Raw genomic sequence first — 22,356 nt, 5'->3', positions numbered from 1 at the left:
TCACATGAATTCCTCAAGTATTAAAGACTTGTCTGTACCTTCCTCCATATTCTACTTCCATCCTAGGAGAGCAGTCTTGATTGCCCGATAGGTTCCCTCCTAGATAGCCAAGAATCTGCATCTCGGACATAACACGCATCACAGCAAATTCAGCCCATGACCGCTAATCACATCAGTGGTGGAAGTGGAAAAAAGGAACTAGTGGTCATCTGGTTGTATCCGAAAAGGAGGGAGTAGGATGGCCGGACAGATGAGGTGGGAGGCAGGGTGGAGTATGGGGACAGGGGACCAGGATCATAAACCTTGGCTGAACAGTGTAGCTGGGATTTTAATCCACTCTGCAAATTTGACCACATACCTTCCAAGCGTTACTCAGTATAGTTTGGATTTCAAGGCCTACAGTAATGATGTCTTAAAGAGTTTACTTCCAAAAACACAAATTGCATAATAACACCACATGGCAACATGTAAATCCTTACATCAACATGTTAAGCCTGAATGGTAAACTAGAAGTCCCAAAAATCTAGTTAACCCCACTATACTTTCAGTGATTTAATAAAAGAAGTTGTGTAATACACTCAGATATGGATATTATTGCCCTCTGCTGCCATTGAGTGGTGGAAAGTATGCTTTTTAATGAAAATAAATACAGCGTAAACGGTATACAGAAGAAAATGAAATGTTCCGTAATGGCTTTAATTACATGCGTATAAAGCCAAGATACGCACCTTATCCGTAGGGCTGAGTAGAACGTAGGTAAGTAATCCTTTCCCCATACATTCTGGATGCTCCAATTCACTAGGGGAGGTAAAGTAGGGTTGCAGAGGTGTTCCAGATGACACCCGTAACCAGGTACCCTCGAGTGAGGAGGAAGCCAAGAAAAAATAAGTACAGAAAGAAAAACCTGTACTATCATACAAAAGGTCAAAGCCAATAAAGGATCGGAATTGTGGGATGTTTTAACCCACTCATCCAAGCCCTACAACAGAACTGTGCATTACTGGCAGCGGAAACATCATAATGGCCGCCGGAAAGCATGCTGCTCGCCAGAGATCATCCAAAAATGTGCAGTGAAAATCTGAAAAATAGGCTGCCACCCACTTTTGCCATGTCAGTGAACACCGGAGATCACTGCCTAAAACCACCATTGGGATACCCACAAAGTCATATGTTATTAGGAGAAAATCCCATGTTAAAGACATTAATTTAAAGATGAGACAGATGAGGTGGGAGGCAGGGTGGAGTATGGGGACAGGGGACCAGGATCACAAACCTTGGCTGAACAGTGTAGCTGGGATTTTAATCCACTCTGCAAATTTGACCACATACCTTCCAAGCGTTACTCAGTATAGTTTGGATTTCAAGGCCTACAGTAATGATGTCTTAAAGAGTTTACTTCCAAAAACACAAATTGCATAATAACACCACATGGCAACATGTAAATCCTTACATCAACATGTTAAGCCTGAATGGTAAACTAGAAGTCCCAAAAATCTAGTAAACCCCACTGTACTTTCAGTGATTTAATAAAAGAAGTTGTGTAATACACTCAGATATGGATATTATTGCCCTCTGCTGCCATTGAGTGGTGGAAAGTATGCTTTTTAATGAAAATAAATACAGCGTAAACGGTATACAGAAGAAAATGAAATGTTCCGTAATGGCTTTAATTACATGCGTATAAAGCCAAGATAAGCACCTTATCCGTAGGGCTGAGTAGAACGTAGGTAAGTAATCCTTTCCCCATTAATTCTGGATGCTCCAATTCACTAGGGGAGGTAAAGTAGGGTTGCAGAGGTGTTCCAGATGACACCCGTAACCAGGTACCCTCGAGTGAGGAGGAAGCCAAGAAAAAATAAGTACAGAAAGAAAAACCTGTACTATCATACAAAAGGTCATAGCCAATAAAGGATCGGAATTGTGGGATGTTTTAACCCACTCATCCAAGCCCTACAACAGAACTGTGCATTACTGGCAGCGGAAACATCATAATGGCCGCCGGAAAGCATGCTGCTCGCCAGAGATCATCCAAAAATGTGCAGTGAAAATCTGAAAAATAGGCTGCCACCCACTTTTGCCATGTCAGTGAACACCGGAGATCACTGCCTAAAACCACCATTGGGATACCCACAAAGTCATATGTTATTAGGAGAAAATCCCATGTTAAAGACATTAATTTAAAGACGGCTGTCAAAAATGGGTGCAATACCGGTACTCACTACTACCAGAAAGCCAGCGTTTTAAACCAGACACTTTTGTAAGTTTGAACAATTGAACTCAAACTATGCCAAAGATAGACTTGCTAAGAGGTGAGACTATTTAAAACTATATTCTGAAATGACTTGAAGGAAGAAATTGTTTAATGTATGAATTAAAAATGTGGGTTATATTGTAAGAAAAGACAAACTGTAGGCATTGGTTGCAGAGTTAAGATGTTTTCCACACTGGGATCAAAGAGATTCCACACCTACCCCCTAAACAAAAGAAGCTTCCTTCTCCCCTTGGCCAAGAGATTAACAGACCCATGGGAACAGGAACCGGCCAAGGCACCCTGGTATGCTGGCAGGAACACAAGACAATAGACTCTTTCAATTGAACAGAATATGCTGATTTTGGGTGTGCCTGAACAACACTGCACTGGGAGAAACAAGACATGTGACCTCTGAGTCAAGCCAGATTCTAGGGGTGGAGACAAACCACTGGGTGAATTCAATTGAGAGCAAATGTATGTTTTATAAAATTGCTTATAACAAATTATGCCAAGCGGACAGAAATGTCAAACCTTGAGATTCTTAAAATGAAAAATTCACTCACAGTTTGAGACTGAGCTGAAATCCGTACGATGTTCTGACACCAAACCCCGGGATTTATTAATATTGTAGACACTGTGTTGATACTAGAAAATTGAAAACTTACAGCAATATGCGCAGAGAGGGTGTGTACCTCCGTGTAAGATTTGGTGCAAAACCAATATTGCAAAACCTACCAAAATCGCGAATAAGTTGCCATTTCTGAATCCAAGCTCTTAGAAAGAGCAGGGTTGAACAGAGTCCTGTCTTAATTAATCTGTGATATGTACATGTATTCTCAACAACTTGTGTACATTGGAAACATGTTTGATTATGAAAAATTGTTTTTCTAAGTAAATGCAATGGGGAGTGTTCTTTACGCAATCCATAAACATGACACCTGATGACTCATTCTGACTCACTACTCCGTTCTCCAGTCAGGTCACAGGGAATCCTCTAACCTGTCAAATCCTTAGTGGGTTTGGCATAGAAAGTCAGCCTCCACACCCCCTTTGGAAACACATAAAAAGAACGACTGAGACCCAGATAGACACACTCATTTTTCCACTACTCATTGATTCCTGCCCAGCACTCTGCCCGACCATATCCAGATAAAGACTCCAGACTCCTGAGATTCCAGATTCCCGAAAGACTCCAGAACCAAAACTCTAGACCCCAAACTCTAGAACCTTGGAGAAGCAGAGGCCTAATCTACAAGCTGAACTATTCTCAGCAGGCCTCAGAATCCAGCAACCTAACCAAACTATTCAACAGCCTTGCCGTGCTGTTTGCGACTGGCTAGAACCCTGTGCCAGATCCAGACCCAGAAAGCAGCGCTGTATCCAGAACACACTTGATCCAGTCCAAGAGGCCAGACCAGACCGCCGTGCCATGCTGTGAGCAGAACCAGTGCCTGAGATCGTCCTGTGGCGAGAGTGCAGTCCAAACCTGACCAGATCTGTGACAAGGTCCATTCTATTCCAAAACTAGGAGTGAGTATCCAGTATCCAGTCTAAGAACTGTACAGAACCAATCTCTTAGTCTAAAGTCATCTTATCCCATTCATTTCAACCTATTCAGAACTGCATTTAGAATTTTGTGTCCTTCCTGTTATTTCAAATATGTAAGTGTCATCTGTCATTCTGAAATCTTGACTTCATTTCTGAAAATCTACCTTCACAAAAACGTCCGTATCTTTTGAACCGCACGTCCTAGAAGCAAAATTTTATAATTTTTCCGTAACCGCGATTTACGCACGCAGAAAAAGTGCCACGAATTGCAATTTAGCTTCATTTCACCACTTGTAAAAATAGCTGCTTCTTGCTTTCCACTGCTGAAATTCGTTTTCAATCTGATAATCATTCATGTATCATTGCTAGTGTTGACCTGAACTAATCCAAAGTAGCTATCACTTATCCTGAATCTCTGAATCTAAATTAAAAACATTTTAGCATATTTTTCACATTCAGTGCAACCACATTCAAAGTATTTTTTGCCTCTTTGAAATCATACCTGTTTCTCTAAGCGTGCTGGGGGGAACTGGAATGGAACTGCATTATTAATTGTATTCTTGAAACTTGTGTGTCCTCATTTCCACTTCTTCCTATTGCATAAGGGGGGAGTGAGTTGTCACAAGGGAAAAGTGATCATATTATCTTGTGATTGAAATCATATCAAGTTTATCCTGTGTTGCATTCTTTCATATCTTGCATTCCCTTGAAACCATACAAAGTATTCTCTGCTACCTTATCCTTTCTTTACCAACTCCCCATTGATTAAAGAGAGTGTGCTATTGTAATATTATATAATGATTGTGTTGAGCTATCCCTTGATAGTGCGCCGAAAAATAATGGAATGGCAAGTAGTGATGATTAATAAATTCCTTTTATTTTTGTGATGTTAGAGCCTTTGTGGATGACACATGTTACGGCAGAGCTGCCTTTATCGAATCCAGGCTATATAGATAGCTCATAAGTCACTGTATAATGCATAAAGGTGCTGAAGTTCACAGGGATGAATCCCTCCTGGTACAAAGAAGTCCTCCGTATGTACGAGTATTGTAATATTAGCTATTGTTTGTCACTATTATATTCATCAGTGTGCTATCAGATATTATTTTGTTCATAGAAGTGTGATATATATATATTGTTTAATTTTTCAAATAAACCTTTTAATTTGCAAAACAAACCTACTTCTTGGCTCAGTGAGGTCAGGGGGATTCAATGAGAGGGGGCGTTATATAAGGGTTCATCATCCAGATTTAAGAAATTTGACATAAAAATATATATAAATAAGGGCTTCCATTGGGCATCCCAGACTAGGCATTGACTTAGTTGGATTGCTGGATTGAAGTCACTTACAGAGTGGGGGCTCGTAGCCGGGGATTCTGGATTAGACCTACCACTTGTGCAGCTTAATACAGTGTGCTGACTAATAGGATATATAAATCCTGTTGGGCTCCTACGCTGTGTTAACCTGTCAAGGAGGAAGGGGAAAAAGGTATTTATACTGCTCAACCAAACTGGTCCCCTAACTTAGGCAAACCTATACACGTTGAACATCGGGTTTGGTGAACAGTGTGTTATCCCAGGTGGGGTATCTATCAACTGCTACACCAAGCCAAGGTGGAGGGTTACAATGACCTTAGTGTTAATTGCTATGTAAAATGGTAAATTTGCGTAGCTTAAGCCTAACCCTAAACCATGCAAAGCAAACGAAATATTAACATATACATTTTATTTTATACAATTCACAGTAATAAATACACAATGGTTTAAAAGGACAAAGGCATCTTCAACCAAGGATACAATTCATCGAAAGATTACGATTGAAATTGCAACAACAAAAGCAAAAAAAAGCAGAAAAAGCACATAAGTGTGGAAAGTGGAAATAAACCAAAACAAAACAGGTTTAAGAACAGGGGCATGTGAACAAATTACTACTTCCGGTCAAACTAGAATTGTTAATTTTAATGTTAATGTTAAAGGACATTTGTACCGCGCACTATCACCACCAAAGTGGTCCCCTGGCGCTCTGGCGGCTTTGATAAAGGGGAGGAGAGGGGGTGGGTTAGTGGAAATGAGCTGGAAAAGTGCAAGAGAGCAGTGATGTGCTGTTGGCAGCCTCAGCCTGATGGGTCCGTTGATTGGGCTTGGGGTGTTTTACGGTCGGTAGGCGTTGTGTGCTGTTGTGCAAATCAATGTGTGGTTTGTTTTGTTGTTGCATTGTTGTGAAGTTTGTGCGGATTGCTGCGTTTTAGGCTTGTGGCTGTGTTTGGTTAGAATTTGAGAGGTGTATGCAGAGGGATGAAATTGTTAGTTGGTTGGTTAGTTGGCATTGCTGTCTTTGCTATTATGGGATTCCATCTAGGTGCGGTGCATGCTGACATTCACATTTCTATCTAGATGCAGTGCAAGCTAAGGTTCAGAATTCTAAGTTTGGCACATGCTCACAATCATATTTCTATCTATTGCTAAATTGCTGAAGTTGACCAATTTTGAACCATACAATACTCAATTAGAAACTCAATCTCACACTTCTTCATCCCATTCAACCAAACATGTTTTATTCCATTCCTCACTCATTCAAAACACACACAGTAAAGGGAAATTCATCAAGGGTATGTGCTTATGTTTAAAAACATTTTAAACAAATGTTATTTTACAATTCTGAAGGGCTGTGAAAACAACAACAGCCTTTTCTATTTCACTCTACAAAGTGCATAACCCAACCAAACACTGTTATTGTAGAGTGGGGGTTGAGTGCTGGAGAATTACTGGCAGCTTATTCCTGCACTGGCAATCAACTTGGCTTTTAGTCCAGCGGGAGATAGACAACACACACCAAATTGGGTGATGAGCACCACCTGGACCTGTAGGGGTGGACAGCTTTTGGAAGCGTGTCGTTCAAAGCAGAGAGTAGCAGTGGAAGAGTATAAAACATGGTACGCTTCCTCCCACTCTAGTACGGTGTGGGCCCTCGCTCTACAGATCAAATGGGGAATCTTTATAGGTCGTCCACAGAGGGGGTCGCCTTCAGACGTCAGTTACTAGGATTTCCACAGGTAACCATCATAATTCACTGTAAATGAGGAAGCAACCGGTCTGCATGCCACAGCATCACAAAATTCGTGATGTCAGTTGTGTGGACTCATTGGTCGCCTTTTAGGTACACAACTAGCCATCCAGCCTGGGATTAATCCGGTTGTGGTACCCCGAGATTCGAGCGAGTGAATCTGGCCTGGTGCTAGGTGTCTGTCTCCTCCTCTCGTCCATTTTGCTTGAACGTCTTACCCCGCGTACGTACAGTGTTGGCAGGATCGACTCATTTGTTGCACCACAAAGCAGGAATTCTTCACTCTGGCTTAAACTCCAAAGTTTGGTGAAATGTGTCAGAGGCAGTATCCACAGCCTAAACCGTAGATACAGAGCCCTTTCAAATGGTGGGCTGATCTGGTCAAGATAATTTTCAAAGCCCACTGCTGATTTATGTAGGAGATACTCAGTGCCAGCTTGTAGTCTGTTCACTGCTTCTACCAGGCGACTCCTGGATGTCACATGCATAGTGTGTTTAATTCTAGTGTGAATCTGGTCATTTGCCAGGGTCGATAGTGTGTCCTTTATAGGTCTCACCCATTCAAGACATCAACTCAGTCAACCCTTCCGTGTGTAACTCCCTTCATGTGCCACAGCCTTAACCAGTTCAATACTGGTTTCAATGAGATAGAGACACACTGTTGTGACATTTAGCTCCATACGCACACATGCAGAAGGGGGGCTCAGAGGAAGCACCAGAATTTGTTTTAAACATGTTTATTCTGTCACATCCAGTGCCCTTGTATATCCACAGTCCCATAAAAAAAGAAAAACAAAACTGCCCCATATGTTGACGCTGGTGTGACATGTTTGTTGAGCAAAACTAGATCCAGCGTGACGGCTACGCTCCCAAGCTTATAGAAATAGAACATGAATGCACCACTATATTTGCTCAAGTTTAGATTAGATTTCTCAATTTGTGTTGCCCATTCCCCTTTTTCCTGGAATCGAATGACTAGGTAGTCAAAACACCTCACTTGCTCAAGTGGAACACTCTCTATTACCAGTGATAAAGCACGAATCCTAGAGTATTTTGGTCTGAAAACCATTGCCTTAGTTTTCTCTGTATTCACCACCAGCTCAAGGTCTTTGGTTTTGAAGAATTTTAGGGAGGTTCTTAAACATTGAGGTGAGGTTACCAGGTTCACGGTATCGCGATGTTAACCCTCCCAAGGCCAAACCTCACTTCTGCAGTGTTCCCAGAGTATAGATGTTGAGCCTATTTGTATGATTGGTTATTTATAATGTGGTATGATATGATTGGTTATTTATAACGCACTTAATGCCCAGAGGATTCTAAGTGCGAATGCGGTGATCGAACCTGTGTTGCTCCATGTCGTGTTGCTTCCAAAGCAAGCACTTTGCCCCTGAGTTATCCTCCTGTGTAAACACGTTCAACATGTGTGTGAACCCACAGATTAGTCCATTCTAGACTGGTAGACAAAGGTCAAGGTGTATTCTCTGTCCTTCAGTTGAAGGTCCTCCAAATAGCCCTAAGTTCCAGTTTCACCACCAAGTTCTTCAGACTTGTTATCTCTAGTGTCAGTGTGGGTGTTCCCAGGTGATTTGCCCACGGATAGTTTTCCAATGACATTAAAATCAACCCTAAGATGTAGCAGCTTCTCATCTGAGGGTCTTCAAGAATCTATTATGGTACCGTTTGGATGCAGAGATGTTCCTAAGGTGTAGAGTCTGCTGTCTAATTTTATTTTTAGCAGAACACACTGGCCATTCTCGTCTGTTAGTCTTTTTAATACTTCATATCCCAGATTTCTATTTAGCTGGGTGGATACCCCCCTAGATTTTCTAATAAGTGTGATGAACGAATACTCACTAAAACCCATCTTTAAATCCATCTTTAGCTACTTCACAACAAGCGAGTCGCAGCAGCTCTAATGTGTTTAACGGAGGTCAAAACTTGTTTCCTCTTAATTAGCTTCTTCACTTCCCTAATGTTCCAACTAAGATTTTTCACTTCCTAAACCATTACCTCACAAACATCCCATCATTCGTCTATCACCCCACATAACACATGGCTATAGCAAATATTCTTCACACCCCCATCATGCTTCGCTCCTGGAGCGAAATAACACAAAGGGCAGGAGACAACACAGGGCAATGCAGAAGACAAGCAATTGTCAAAAATGCATAATTGGAAATCAACCGGTTCCACACATTTCTGCAGTAAACTCTAAGCACAAAAATCAAATGTCGCCTAACATTCTGGGTTCCTCCGTGCAGGAAGAGACAGCCAGCGACCAACCCCTCCATTGGCCCCAACCCCAACACACACATCGTGTATCAGATGCCTCAACCAATGGAAGTTTCTATCTTTCATGCACTATAATGTATCTTTCAACACCTAGCACTGTCCCTACTTCAGTCTTAGCAACCTATCCACCTACGTCAAACCATCCCTTAATCTTAAACTAGTGAATCCAGCCCATCCTCAGTGTGTTAACCATTAACACTGTCGCCCTTAGTAGATCCCATAGTAAGGAACAACAAGACTGTCTCCCCGCAGGCTTCCTTGCTTGGTTAACCTTCCCTCTAGGATCAGGTTCCTAGGCCGGTTAGTGAGAGCATACTCCAGCCACTAGCTTCATGACAATATTATACAGTGGCATTGGTGGCATATTGTGGGCACAGGCATTCTGAACATGCTTGCAGGTGGCTGTGCTGACATATAATGTGTGCAGTGGCATCATGCACTTTTAATATACAACCCTCCTGTGTACTGCTGGCGACCTGGCATCGATTGGATCTCAGGTTTGCCTTAAGGAATTCATTGTAATTGCTTTGGTGTGTTACCCATTTTTGGCAATAAATGTGCTGTAAAATTGTCCATTTGAAGCCATCTTTCTAAAAAATGTTCATGGTTTGAGACTCCACGCTTAGCTACCCTAGACTGATCTGGGCTCCCTTGGTATGATCAGTTTCCGGTTCTAATTTGTGTGAAATATTTACGCCGCTCCATGAAACATTTCCCCAGTTGCCACTACAGCTCATGGTATCTCCTCTTAAGCCAATTACTCGGCACATGGAGGAATTCTATAATAACTCATCACAATTTTTACAATCAAATACAAATGCACTAAACCTTTCAGTCTCACTTCCCTTCCCTGGTGGCTCTCGGGCTCTGAACAGAATATTAGAGCCGACTTTTCTCTCTTTAATTGCGTAAGGCACAGCAGCTGTCATTTAGAGAAGGACCTGCATGGTTTGGAAATCAGAACTAGTGCTAGAATTGAATGGATTATTTTTTACAATCCCCTAACCCTTAACGAAACATTTTTCAAAAAGCAATTTGTCTTCAAGGATAATACGTTTTGCGCAATAATATCTTTGAAGAGCATATCACGCACGCTTCTTAGAAGCGTTAAAATTACTAATTAGGAAATTCTGACAAATGTGGCCTGCTTCAGACATGTTTAGGAATTCACTATTTTTTATTCTGCCCCGGAGACATACCGTGATTTAAAATAAGCCTGGAATTTGCGCAGGTGTGTGATAAATGCGCTAGAACAAAAACACGGAATTGAGAAATAAAGCTGCCACTAAGAGTGTCTTGGTATGCAGTAAAACAGGCAGAACATGAGTTACCACATTAGTTATGAAGAGAAAATGGCGACGGCAGACCTATGTGAGGTAAACAACGCAGAACAAGAAATAAAATACAACTCACCGTAAATTACTCGGAGCAGTAAAATATGCGGAACTGCCCGATAAAATAAGAATATAATTACTGCATGATCATGAGTTGAAAGCACAGGTTTATAAAATACGCTTATATACAGGAATGTACTTTCGCCTGATACAGGAAACCAATTGACACGGGTCGACAATAAGCAGGACAGGCTACAAAAGCGACATCCCAACGTTCCTGCCTGCTACACGCAATATCATGCGGCTTGATGGAGCATCGAGTATCGACATTTTGGAACGACATATTAGATTGAAATGGTAAGGAATCTAGAAATGGAGGTGGACCAGAGACTGGGTGTAAAGAGGATTAGAAGAATTGCCCCTTTTCAAAGATTATCAATCCCCCCAAAGTGGAATAGACACAATTGTGTAGGCATGGTCCAGTGAATCCCAGGTGATAATCTCGCCTGGGAAAAAATCCACAGGTAGGCAATTTTTAATCCTGCACCCTTAATCTAGGACGAGTATTAGTTCATATGCCGGTTTTAGAACATTTGGGAAACGTGCTTGAATTTCTTGTGAGTGCAAATTTGGGGAAATGTCGCCCCCTGGTGACTTTATCACTGGAGCCGTCCGGCACATACACGCCGAGAAGCTGGATGGATTTGGCTTCTGTGCCACCCGTTCGTTGCAACACTCTGTGGCATTGCTGAATGGCATAGCCACTCCCTCCCTTTCACTGATCCTTGGCCAGGAGATAGATTATTTAGTGAAGTACGTGCAGAAATAGATCACCCACTCCTATTTCAGTTACCAAGATCCATGAATGAATACATGACCCTTTGGAAAAGCAGCCACCCACATTCCATCGAGTCAAGTATGAATTATGGAACCTGGCTGCTAAGCTGGAAACCACATTCCCCATCACCGAACATTTTGTTTCCTTTGGCATGAGACATCTGCTGACAGCACAGTGATCTTCAATTCCTTGTACACACTTGCTCATATTATCAATCCCCTGTTGATGGCACTCCCAACGGCAGGTGTCCGATGCACCCACTTATATGGCTGTTCTGCGTGAGAACACACCCCTCTACAGCTGCCCTACCAATGCACCCCTATTTTAGTTTGTGCTATCAGGTGGTGCTAGTGTGTGGTTGTTTGCCCACCCATTGACAACCCATGACCATGCTAATCCCTATGGTCATTCCCACCAAGTTCCTGCCTACCCTCGCCCAGAAACCTCCTCATGGGAACTCTTTCAGCTCGCTTTAATCAAGCCTTACTATGAAACTTTGAACTCGAAGTTCCTGCCAGTGTTTTTTCAAAGCAGTGACTTTGGGCCTCATTACGAGTCCGACGGCAACCCGATGGTTTTTCCGGCTCGGTGACCACCGGACTCGTATTACCATTCCACCTCCTTGACTCCTGGAATTACCAGAGCATTACAGCCCTGGTGTCCTGGGAATTTCGGAGGCGAAATTCGGTAAATCCCCATTCCCATTGAGTCCCATAGGACTCATTGGTAATGGGGAAGTGGAAACACCGGCACCAACTCGTGATGGTGCTGGTGTTTCCACGTCCGCCTGCAGGCAGGCGGTGTTAAACTCGCCAGGTCAGACCTGGCGGGAATGCCACCTCCCGCCTGCAGGACTCGGATCGGGCGGTCCGGAAATAACAGTGGCGGCGGGTTTATCGCCACTGTTATTTCTGGACCGCCTGACCCGGATTTGTAAATATGCTACTAGTGTAATAAAAAAGCCTTAACTAGGTCTGACTTGAGCCACTCCATATGTATAAGTTCTATTTGTGTGCTTTACTGAAGTCCTTTAAAAACAACCATTGGCAACGCCAAGAGTTTTGACTTTTGCCGGGCTTGCGTATAAGTATTAGGCATTTTACCGGCACTGCTATTAAATGCCCATGCACTCGTAGCATTTTGTACCTGCTACCTTCGATAGCCAGTTAATACCACCACGGCAGTGCCCGGCAAGCGCCTTTCCTATGCCTAAACAAAACCCCAAACTGGTTTCATTGCCAATGCTTGTTTTTCTGGTGAAAGCAGTAGCATTCGGATCCCTGCACACAGAATGGCTGCATAATAATGATGCATGTATAGCACGCCAGATGTCCATGCAAGTCCAAACCTGTATGTCTGTCACAGAATCCGCAGAAGCTATTTTGCGGTGACTCGAGCTGTCCCCTGGCTCCCACCATTTTAGCAAAAAAGTACATCAGTGAAGACAAAGAAAATGCTGCACACCACTCCCCTGCCATTCCCAATGCTGTGTAAGGGAGACTCAACTGAGAGCATGACATTATCAATGATCATAAACCAAAATAAAACGGCAAATGTCCTAAGCGAAATGTTGCTCACATGTGCACATCCTCTCCCGTCCAGGCTCCAACACACATTTTTATACTGCCCTCAAAATACCCCCCCCCCCAACACCTCAAAATTCGAACACCCACATTATCAGCAGAGCATTGATTTTATTTTCTCTTTCCCATTCCCGCAACGTCGGCTACCCATTGAGGATTTGTAAATGGAGGAGGAGGCAGGGGTACTTGATGAGTGGTGGTACATCATTAATGGCCACATGTTAGCTTCAGCACGATGGCTGTCGAGTGCATTGCTCTGTCAGTAGCACCTAAAGCCAGGCTCGGACTGGCCTATTGGCCAATAGACCCATGAGTACCTTCAGGGTGCAACATACAAACAGACAAGTAGTTGCAAAAGGTGGAGAACAGATAGTTGCGAAAGGCATAACACTAGAAATATACTCACACGATTTATAGGAATTTTTGAAGAAGAACTACAATTCAAAGAAAGGAGCATTGCAGGTTATGTATTAGTAATGAAATGTTGTGAAAATACAATAAGTCCCGTCGCTGGCAGGCCATTACTGTGTAAGGTAATGCCCCGGAGCCATAGTTAATGAACACCCGGGGGCATTACCTTATGCGGTACTGGGCCGCCGGTGTGTGGCTTATTGCCTTTAGTACCCGGGGCCTGTTACACCGGGCTACTAATGGTGTTTTCTTCGGTTGCAAGACGTGTCCCGTTTCGCAGGCAAAAAAAATTAAAATGGCCACTGCGGACTGGGAAACGTAGTCCGTTAACCCTTTCAGTGGCATCAGAGTAAACAAAAAAATGGCCACCATGGAATGGGAGAAGGGACTACATGTAGTCGCTTCTTCCTTTCCATGGTGACCATTATAAAAGCCATTAAAAAAAAGTTGACAAAAAATGGCTACCATGGAAGGGGCGAAGGGACTACACAAAGTCTGTTCCCCTTTCCATGGCAGGCACTTGTAAAATGGACGGGAGTGGCACATGATGTATGCATGATCATCTGTGGGTTTACCATAGGGTAAGGCTCAGAAATGCACCAATCATTTCACAGCTTTCTGGATTCTAGCAGCACGCTGGGTGCTAATGTAATGTAAGTGGTCTTGTTTAGTGCTGTTCTGCCACTATCTGTGTCTTCACTGCTCGTAGCTCTATAAGAAATAAAATGGAGTGTTGTTCATTAGTGAGATCATGGCAGAGGTAGATGTAAGATCTGTTGTGTTAATTAATGAGCACATGTCAGTAGTACCCGGTTCTGAATTCCAATCTGCTTTTTGTCAGTTTGGCTGAGAAACTTGGCAGTGTGTTATCCACAGAGAACAGCTTCTATACTAAAACACTGTGGGTCTGGTTAGCTACTGGTGTGGGAGAGTGTGATAGGTCTAAAGAGGAGAGCTTATTCGAGGTTTGGTTCGTGTTGATGTGTGAATGACTAGGTGTGGCAGCTGTCTGTGGGGAGTTTGTTTGTTTAGTGTAAGGTGGTAGGAGATCTTACAGGAGTGTCAGTTATTTGGTGGAAGGAGGGAGTAGGCCTTACAAAGCAAAACAACCTGAAACTCTGCACTCTTAACCATGGCTATTTGCAGGCATGTCCCATTTCTCTAGAACATAATCCCACCTGTCAATCTCAATCGCTGTACCTTTAGGTCTCTCTGCCTCTGTCTCAAATAGATACACCATATCCCATGAGGAGCAAAAACAAACAGCTGCGAGTTTGCAGATGAAGGAAAGGGGCAGTCTGGAAACCCCAGACCTCACCATGATCTACCAGCTAAGGACTTTGGAAGGCAAGAACCCCTTTCTACGGATGAACAGATTTGAAAGATCGTTGGGCAAAGGTAGACTGAACTGGTGACAAGGTAAGCACTGAAAAATTGAATTGGGATTACAAGAGAGTACACAAAGTGAACTGGAATGAAAGTGACTATCAAGAACCGATCACAGGCAAAGTTTATTGTGTTAAGTATTTTGAACACTGGAGGCAGTTTGAGTGGAATTCAAACGACTTGTGAAAGATGGAACAATAAAAGAAATTGAAACAACTTAATTGGTTTCACCTATGCTTTTTTCAAGAAACCAGGGATCAAGATGTGCCTTTGCATAGACCTGTGTAGTCTTAACAGCGATGTAATAGGGGGCAGATTTCCACCCACTTCACAACATCATGGAAATGATGTAATCTTTAGTTAAAACAGATATGCCTGACACTTGATCTCACCTCCACTTAACACCAAGAACAGCTGTAAGAGAGATCCAGAAGCCTCATTGAATGTGTCACTCAAGTTGAATAACACACTTAGATCCTAGGCCATTTACTGTAGTGTTTTTGGTAACTGTGCTTCAGACAATTATGCAAAACCTTCTTGGAGACAAAGACAAGTGATGTTTTTTTCAAGACAATGTATAGGGAGAATATAAGACTGTATTAGGTATATGGTCCAAAACTGTATAAGGAATATAAGACTGTATAAGGTTTTGAAGATTTGTATGACTATAGCTCTTAAATTGAAGAAATAAATGTAAGTTTAGGAAAGCGTACATAGAAAATGTGGACCCACAATCCTTACTTCAGGTGTTCAACCCTATAATAATTAGTGGAGGCCATAAACAACTCTGTGAAACCATGTAAAAAAAACAATTACTCAATTACTAAATGTGGAATGACTCATTACTAATCTCAATTTGTGAGAAATGTTTCACAAATGACAGAACATCTTCCAAAATTGTTGTAAAAAAGGGCAATATGTATTTACTCAGTAAGAATGCAGGAGAAAACGAACAGAACTGACAGCAGAAATCAGCACTGACAAGGTGAGTGCAGAAGAATGCACAATCACTACTGATTTGCAGAGTTCACTGTTGTGTGTACATGGCCCAAAGGTAAAACACGGCTGACGTAATTGCCTGGGTTAGCTGCTGAGTCCTACATGGGTTCAGCTATTGTCTGCTGGTGGAGGCAATGGGCAGGGTGTTAGACTGCTAGACTGTAGTTGTAGTAATACAATATGTATGCAGCTACATTTAGCTGCCTGGTTATTTCATTGTATATTGGACATGGTATAAGGGCTTGTGTTTTGCTATTATTGTGGAATGTACATGCTTTGGGGGTCCTCCTTGATTTTCTCATGAAATAAAACCCCTACAAGGATGATGGTCAAGAGAACAAGTAATATTTAGCTCCAAGCAGCCAACTGTGGGAAAAGGAAACACAGGAAAAGGCCGACTGGTTATTAACACATGTATGAAAATGATGTTAGAGTTTAGAAATGATAGATCTATTTTTATAACTGACAGGGCAGCTAATGGGTTAATTGTTGGGATAATCTTTGGTCTGGAAGGTGCAGATGAAACTATGTTACAAAACGCTCCTCCATTTCCAAGTCCTCTTGTGGTAGTTTCAGCGTCACAAAAACTGAAGGCAGTTAGCCCCAAATCATCATTGTTGCACTGGATATTAGCCTATCAATTGAGCAGTCCCCCACTATGTATATCCTGCAAGAAATCTAGTTGTGCAGGGGTTTCATATAAGCATGCTGTGTCATGAATGCATTGAGGAGAGATTTGTAGGGTATTTTGTGTAGATTTAGGGCCTAGCGGTATTTTCTTAACGCCAAAAATAAAGTAATTCAACAATAATCACTCCTTGCATTCAGATTGGGTTTGATATTATAGTAATATAGTGGATATGCATTATTTCAGTACACAGATACATTTAGTTGGTATGCATTTCTTGTGGTATAGTGATGAGCATAATTTATTTGTTTTATTTGTGGCCCCAACATACAAAACCCCTTTCTTTTGTTTAGACTGTTCTTGTGATCTCTAGAGGCCTCAGGCTTCTACATTATTCAAGAACACCACATTTTCATATGGAATGCCACTTATGGCTGTTATCACTGATTTATCTACACCAGTGAGCTATGCTTCCATAAAGTATTCACAATAACATGTGGTATAATCACTTATTTATTTACATTAGTGAAACTATTTCCAGAGCCTCTCTTTCTGCTGACTCATATACGTCCAGCAAACTATTTCATTATGTTCCACTCAGAAATCACACACACATATATACACTGAGTGGAACCGCGCACACAGCTATTTATAATTGCTCATAACATTACTTTATCTGCATAGAAACTTGGCGCTTTAAGCATCATTCCCTCTATGGCATAATATTTTTTTAGACACCAAATGAAACAGAAACAAGAATACTCTTAGGCAGACTGTGTTATCAGAATTTCATTTTACAATGATACATTACCATTCGTGAGACAATCCTCTTCTGAAATAAAAACATGAGAAAGACAAAATGCAAGAACACTACGAATTTAATTTCATATTTGCACAAGAGAGAGAAAAAATTACATTGTTTGTTTTGCCTTCAGCTGGTAATATTAAAATGTGTCATTTGAACACAGTGAAAAGCTATCGCTACGCTGCCTGTCTAAAATTGGTCTCATGCACATACCGTACCCTCACTTTCATACAAGATAATTACCATTGAGTTGTAGCTGTTTAGCACGCGAACTCCCCGGATTTGTCGCTTTCTTTAAATGGCTCAAGGCTTTCCTTCAGAGCACCCCAGCGAGGACATGCAGTTCTGATCTGCGGTCTCTCAAGCCGGCGTTTATTGACTGGAATCTTCAGCCTGGGAAGTCAGCAATGGACTGGGACGGCACCTCTCAATCAGGAAACCCCATAGAAACTCCAGCCAGGTCTTCCCCGGAACTGTGTAAAATGTCCTCTGCCTTTCTTCCTCCCCGAAATGTACCAAGAGACTTCTGTTACAGCTTAAGGTGACGTGTCACCAATGAAAATGCACAATAATCTATCCTCCTCTTTTAACAATGGTTTGGCTTATACGGTTTAGAAACTGTATCTACGCATTTCCTGGCATGCAGATTTCGCATCCAGCTAACACAGTGAACAGAGAAAAAAATATGAATCCAAGTGCACGTTTAAATGACTTTCAGACCCTGTCTTTTCCACCTGATGTTGCACTGGAGAACACATTATGATGTTATTTGATTAGATCATGTTAGTACTGTTAATTATATTAGTTAATTAATCCTCTAATGTGTCTCCTGCAACAGAGGAATTTCAGGAGAAAAAAAAATGGTGCAATTGCTTGTACCGCATTATAGCAATACATTAATCCCATGCAATGGTGCTGTGCTCCCAAAACACGCTTAATAATCCTACAGATTCCCCTATAAGACGACACACTTGCTGTGCAGAGCTGCTTAGGGCTATCAATCAAGAGGCTGGGCACAATGTTCTGGACACTGTGCATATCGAAGCTCATCATCGACCTATTCCCATGTTAAGATGTCCTAATTAAAGCTATCTCATCATACAAAGCTTTTCACTTTTGAAGAGCAACATAGTGATGTTCATAATAATGTACTGGCTTCTGTGATTTCGCTCAGTACGACAAAGTGCAGTCTCAGGCATTCCCCCCCCCCGCCCATGTGAATACTGCTGGACTCTCTTTTGTCCAAAAGACTGTGATTCCTGTTCAAGTCGTAACTAATTGGGGACTGGAAGCTGCAGCGTGCGAGGATCCCTCACAACAGTAATTATGTATCCTGCTGCTTTAAGGGAGTCAGCGTTGAGCGGGCGCTCTGCCTCCCCACCAAGACTCTACCGCTTATAACCCGGCATCCTTTGTGAAGCGACGTGAAGTGCGACAAAGTGCAGTCTCAGGCAGTCGACGGCAACAAGGCAAGAAGGACGAAAGGTAATTCTTTACAAACTATTAAGGTTCAACTATCCCCCACGTTTTTTATTGTGCGGTGGGTCTCCCTCAGGCTGCAGTCCCATGGGCAGTTCATACCCATTAAGACTTTTTGTGACAAGAACCAGCCAGGGAGGTCCTTACCTTCCTGGTCCTATAGCTCTTATAGTTGCAAACGGAACACTCGTAATGGATGTCAGCCCTGCTCCACAAGACAAACCGGACAGGTCAGTCTGTGAACTTTACCCCGAAGTAGCCATCACCTATAAAACTGTATCACACGACAATATCTTGCAACCAAAAGTAGGAACGACCGAGGGGAGGGTGGAAGGGTCGAGCCCTGTGAATTGGGGTGACCCTCTTCTGCTCCCCTTGGCTACTGAGATCATTGTGACCCCTATTGGAGGGGTGGGTAAGGAAGCTACGGGGCTCGGCAAGGAAATTACGACAATGGAGCCCCTACTGAAACCACCTGGGGAGGCCCTCCATAGATTGTCCCCTCAGGGTTTTCCTTGCCATGCTCAAAAGGAGCCTAATTCGGCTAACGATGATCTAAATGCCATAACAAAGACAAGTAACTCTTTCGTTTCTGATCTCTTTGTTTTTGGTTCTGATAAGCAGACTAAAGACTCTAAGTCCTACATTCGAAGGTCAAACCGGGGTTGGAAACCCTTTGGCATTCCATCTCAAATTAGTCAAACTCATCTAGATGTGAATAAAGAACATCAGACTAAAAAGGACAACTACCAGCTCGATGTCTCCGACTGTACCTTGCTTCGGTCAAACGGACCATAGGTGGTTAGCTTCGGAGACCAATGGCGACTTAATACACCCAAAGGGGGGGTATCTCCCTCTATCAGACAACAACCGAACCAGGGGATTCTCCCCGAGACCTCATAAAGGGGTCTTTCCGCAGCAGGCTCTGTTTCCCAGCAAATGATTTAGAAGGCAACCCTCACCCACGGACGATGACCTCCTGACGGTTTTGGCCACCACCCAGGTGGAGGAACCCCCTAAAAAGGACCCCCAAATTGACTCAGAAATGACCACAGCATTTGCCCTCATTATGGCTCTATTTTTGAAATTAATAGAGACCAGCTCTGGGACCATATCACCACTATCGCAATGCTATACTCTAAAATGATTTTTGTAGAAGGGTTTGTCTCTGCGATCCAGTCCAAATTGGACGACAACGCTGACCAGACTGTTGAAATCCTAAAGAGTATCATTGAGCCAATTATAAAGGAAAAAGAAACAAGAAGGTCTGTAAAGCTGAGCTTACTAACAGTGGGAGTGAGGGGGTGCTCCTGCAGGCTCTGGGAGCCCAGCATAGACTTCCGACTCAAGATCCTCTCCACCTGGCAAGGGCCCAGACGTAGCCTTTATTCCATCTAGTCAAAAGGACAAATCTACAAATACCGATCAAATTCCCTGGGTAGCAGCCCCTACAGAGATGATGGGTGGCAGCTCTTCCAAAGATGTAAGTCCAACGACTCCCACGCCGACAAATACTCTGCCTCCTGCTAGAATTGTGCCCTCAGGACCGTGTTTGTCAAATAAAAACGTTAAACTGTACAAACTGTTCAGAAAACCAAAGATGGGGCTGACCATGCAGGATGGTGAAAAATTAGAAGTAAACAAAAAAGGAGGCCGAAATTATGGAAAAACCATCACTCTGCCAAAAAAACTGACAGGTTCCGTGACTTCGAACCTACGGAAAGCATCTACACGCACGAGAGCTGCGATTAGGCTCACTCTACCCAGAAATCTGATTTTACCCGAAAAATCGTTAATCCATCAGAGAAGCTCAAAGAAATTAGGCGGTGTTCCAATAAAATCAACGAAGGAGTCAATAGAAGGAATGGACGATGACTCAGAAAATGAGAGGTCGAGTGGAAGTGTGGACAACTCCCTCATGGACTTATCTGTTTATACAGAAACAAACGATTCCTATGGTGAGGAAGTGGAGACATCTTCATCAGTAACTGTAAACTGTGCCGGGAAGAAGACATGCCAGAAAACACCAAGTCGAAAGGTGCTGACCAAAAGCCGGAAGGGGTCAACCATAAGTTTAAAGACTGTGGGGTCGATTCTGCTGCATTTACCAACTCCCCACTGGTGAACTCGAACGTATCGGGAGTGGATCCAATTAAGAAATGTACGTGTAAATCTAAAGTTCACATTCCGAGAGACAACCTGGTACACTCTCCGCACAGGATAGCGTGGAAGGGGTCCCTACTAGACCCTTGGACTTCAGAACCCTTGAAAGTAGGAGAAATTCATTGGCACTGAAGAACAAAGAAAACGGAAAAAATAACAGATTTCAGATCGACCAGTTAAAAGGTACGAGAAGAACAGTGTCTTGGGCAGAAAATCCTGACATGGAGATATCATCTGGGCCCAAAAACAAAAATGCAGATAAGGGGTCCGAGATAAAGGCTACTAAGGGACCCTTCAGATTGTTATTGGAGAGAACATTGGGTTACGAAGACAACCTGTCCATGAACCGGGCTAATGTTTTGAGACTCTTGTACTCCCTCGATCCTCCCGACCAATTAAAATCAAAGGATATTGATTAGATTGAATTCCATAATGATCAGCACCATGACAGTGTGGTCCTCCACATGGGGGAATGGAAAACCAGATGTTCACTTCTAAAACTCGGCCCTAAACTCAATCTCTGTGGGTTTCTGCTCAAGGAGTTGGATGAGGCTCAGTGTACTCAGTATGAAGGCACCAAGGACAGGGAATACGCTGTAGGAAGAGCAAAAAAGTTTACACCAGAAACTAAGCAGGGCCCCGCAGCGCAGGCTGCGAAAAGGGCCCAGGGCGACACACAGGTTGACATCTGAGGGGCCTTAATGTGTACTTGTTTGAAAAAAACCATGGAGAACTCTGTTAGCAGTCAGGAGGACTGGAGTTGGCTGGTGGGGTTCCTAGCAGTTAAATCATAATGCCAGCTGGATCCCCTTAGTGACCAACAAATTACCTCATCAAAAGGGAAAATAAATATGAGTTGGAACACTAGGGGATTCGCCCACTTGCAAGGGAACCAAGCAGTGGATTTAACTAAATATGACGTATTCTGCCTACAGGAAACATGGTACATGGTTGCACAATCTTCCTCTCCTAGATGGGTTCAAACTTTTTTTGAACCCAGCTGTAAAGGGTCCCAAAGGGAGACCAAGTTCGGGTCTTTTATTGGGCATCAAACGATCAAGTGGTCTAAGGGTACTCTCATCTACAAACCAAAATCCATGGATTCAACTAACCATTGTCCAAATATCCACCAAGGTTCAGGACGCTTCATTGGAACGGAAGCTGCTTGTATGCAACGTCTATTGGAGACCATCAGAAAGAGTAAAGGATAGCTTTAAGGAAGTGCTCCTAAAAGCTATAGACGACGCTAGGATCATGTGTCCCAACCTGGAGGTCCTCCTTTGCGGCGACTTCAACATGGAATGCTTCGACAAAAAAGGGATCACAATTGAGTTTTTGCCTTTGTTTTCCATGAAGAACGTGTTAAGCGGAGTCAAACTTGAAAAAGAAGTTACAAGTAGAAATATTTTGATGGCAAATGGCAGTCTGTGGGGTGATCAACCGGCTGCACCAACTTGGAAATGTGCTAATCAATTTAGTACGTTGGACTGTATTTTTGCGACAGAGGAACTGATGGGGAAGTTAACATCGTTGACAGTGGTCCAAACGGTACAGAGTGATCACAATATCTTGGAA

The sequence above is a fragment of the Ambystoma mexicanum genome, chromosome 6q, assembly GCF_040938575.1.
Source record: "Ambystoma mexicanum isolate Mex_15411 chromosome 6q, UKY_AmexF1_1, whole genome shotgun sequence".
Lineage (NCBI taxonomy): Eukaryota > Metazoa > Chordata > Amphibia > Caudata > Ambystomatidae > Ambystoma > Ambystoma mexicanum.
Note: the sequence above shows the minus strand (reverse complement) of the source record.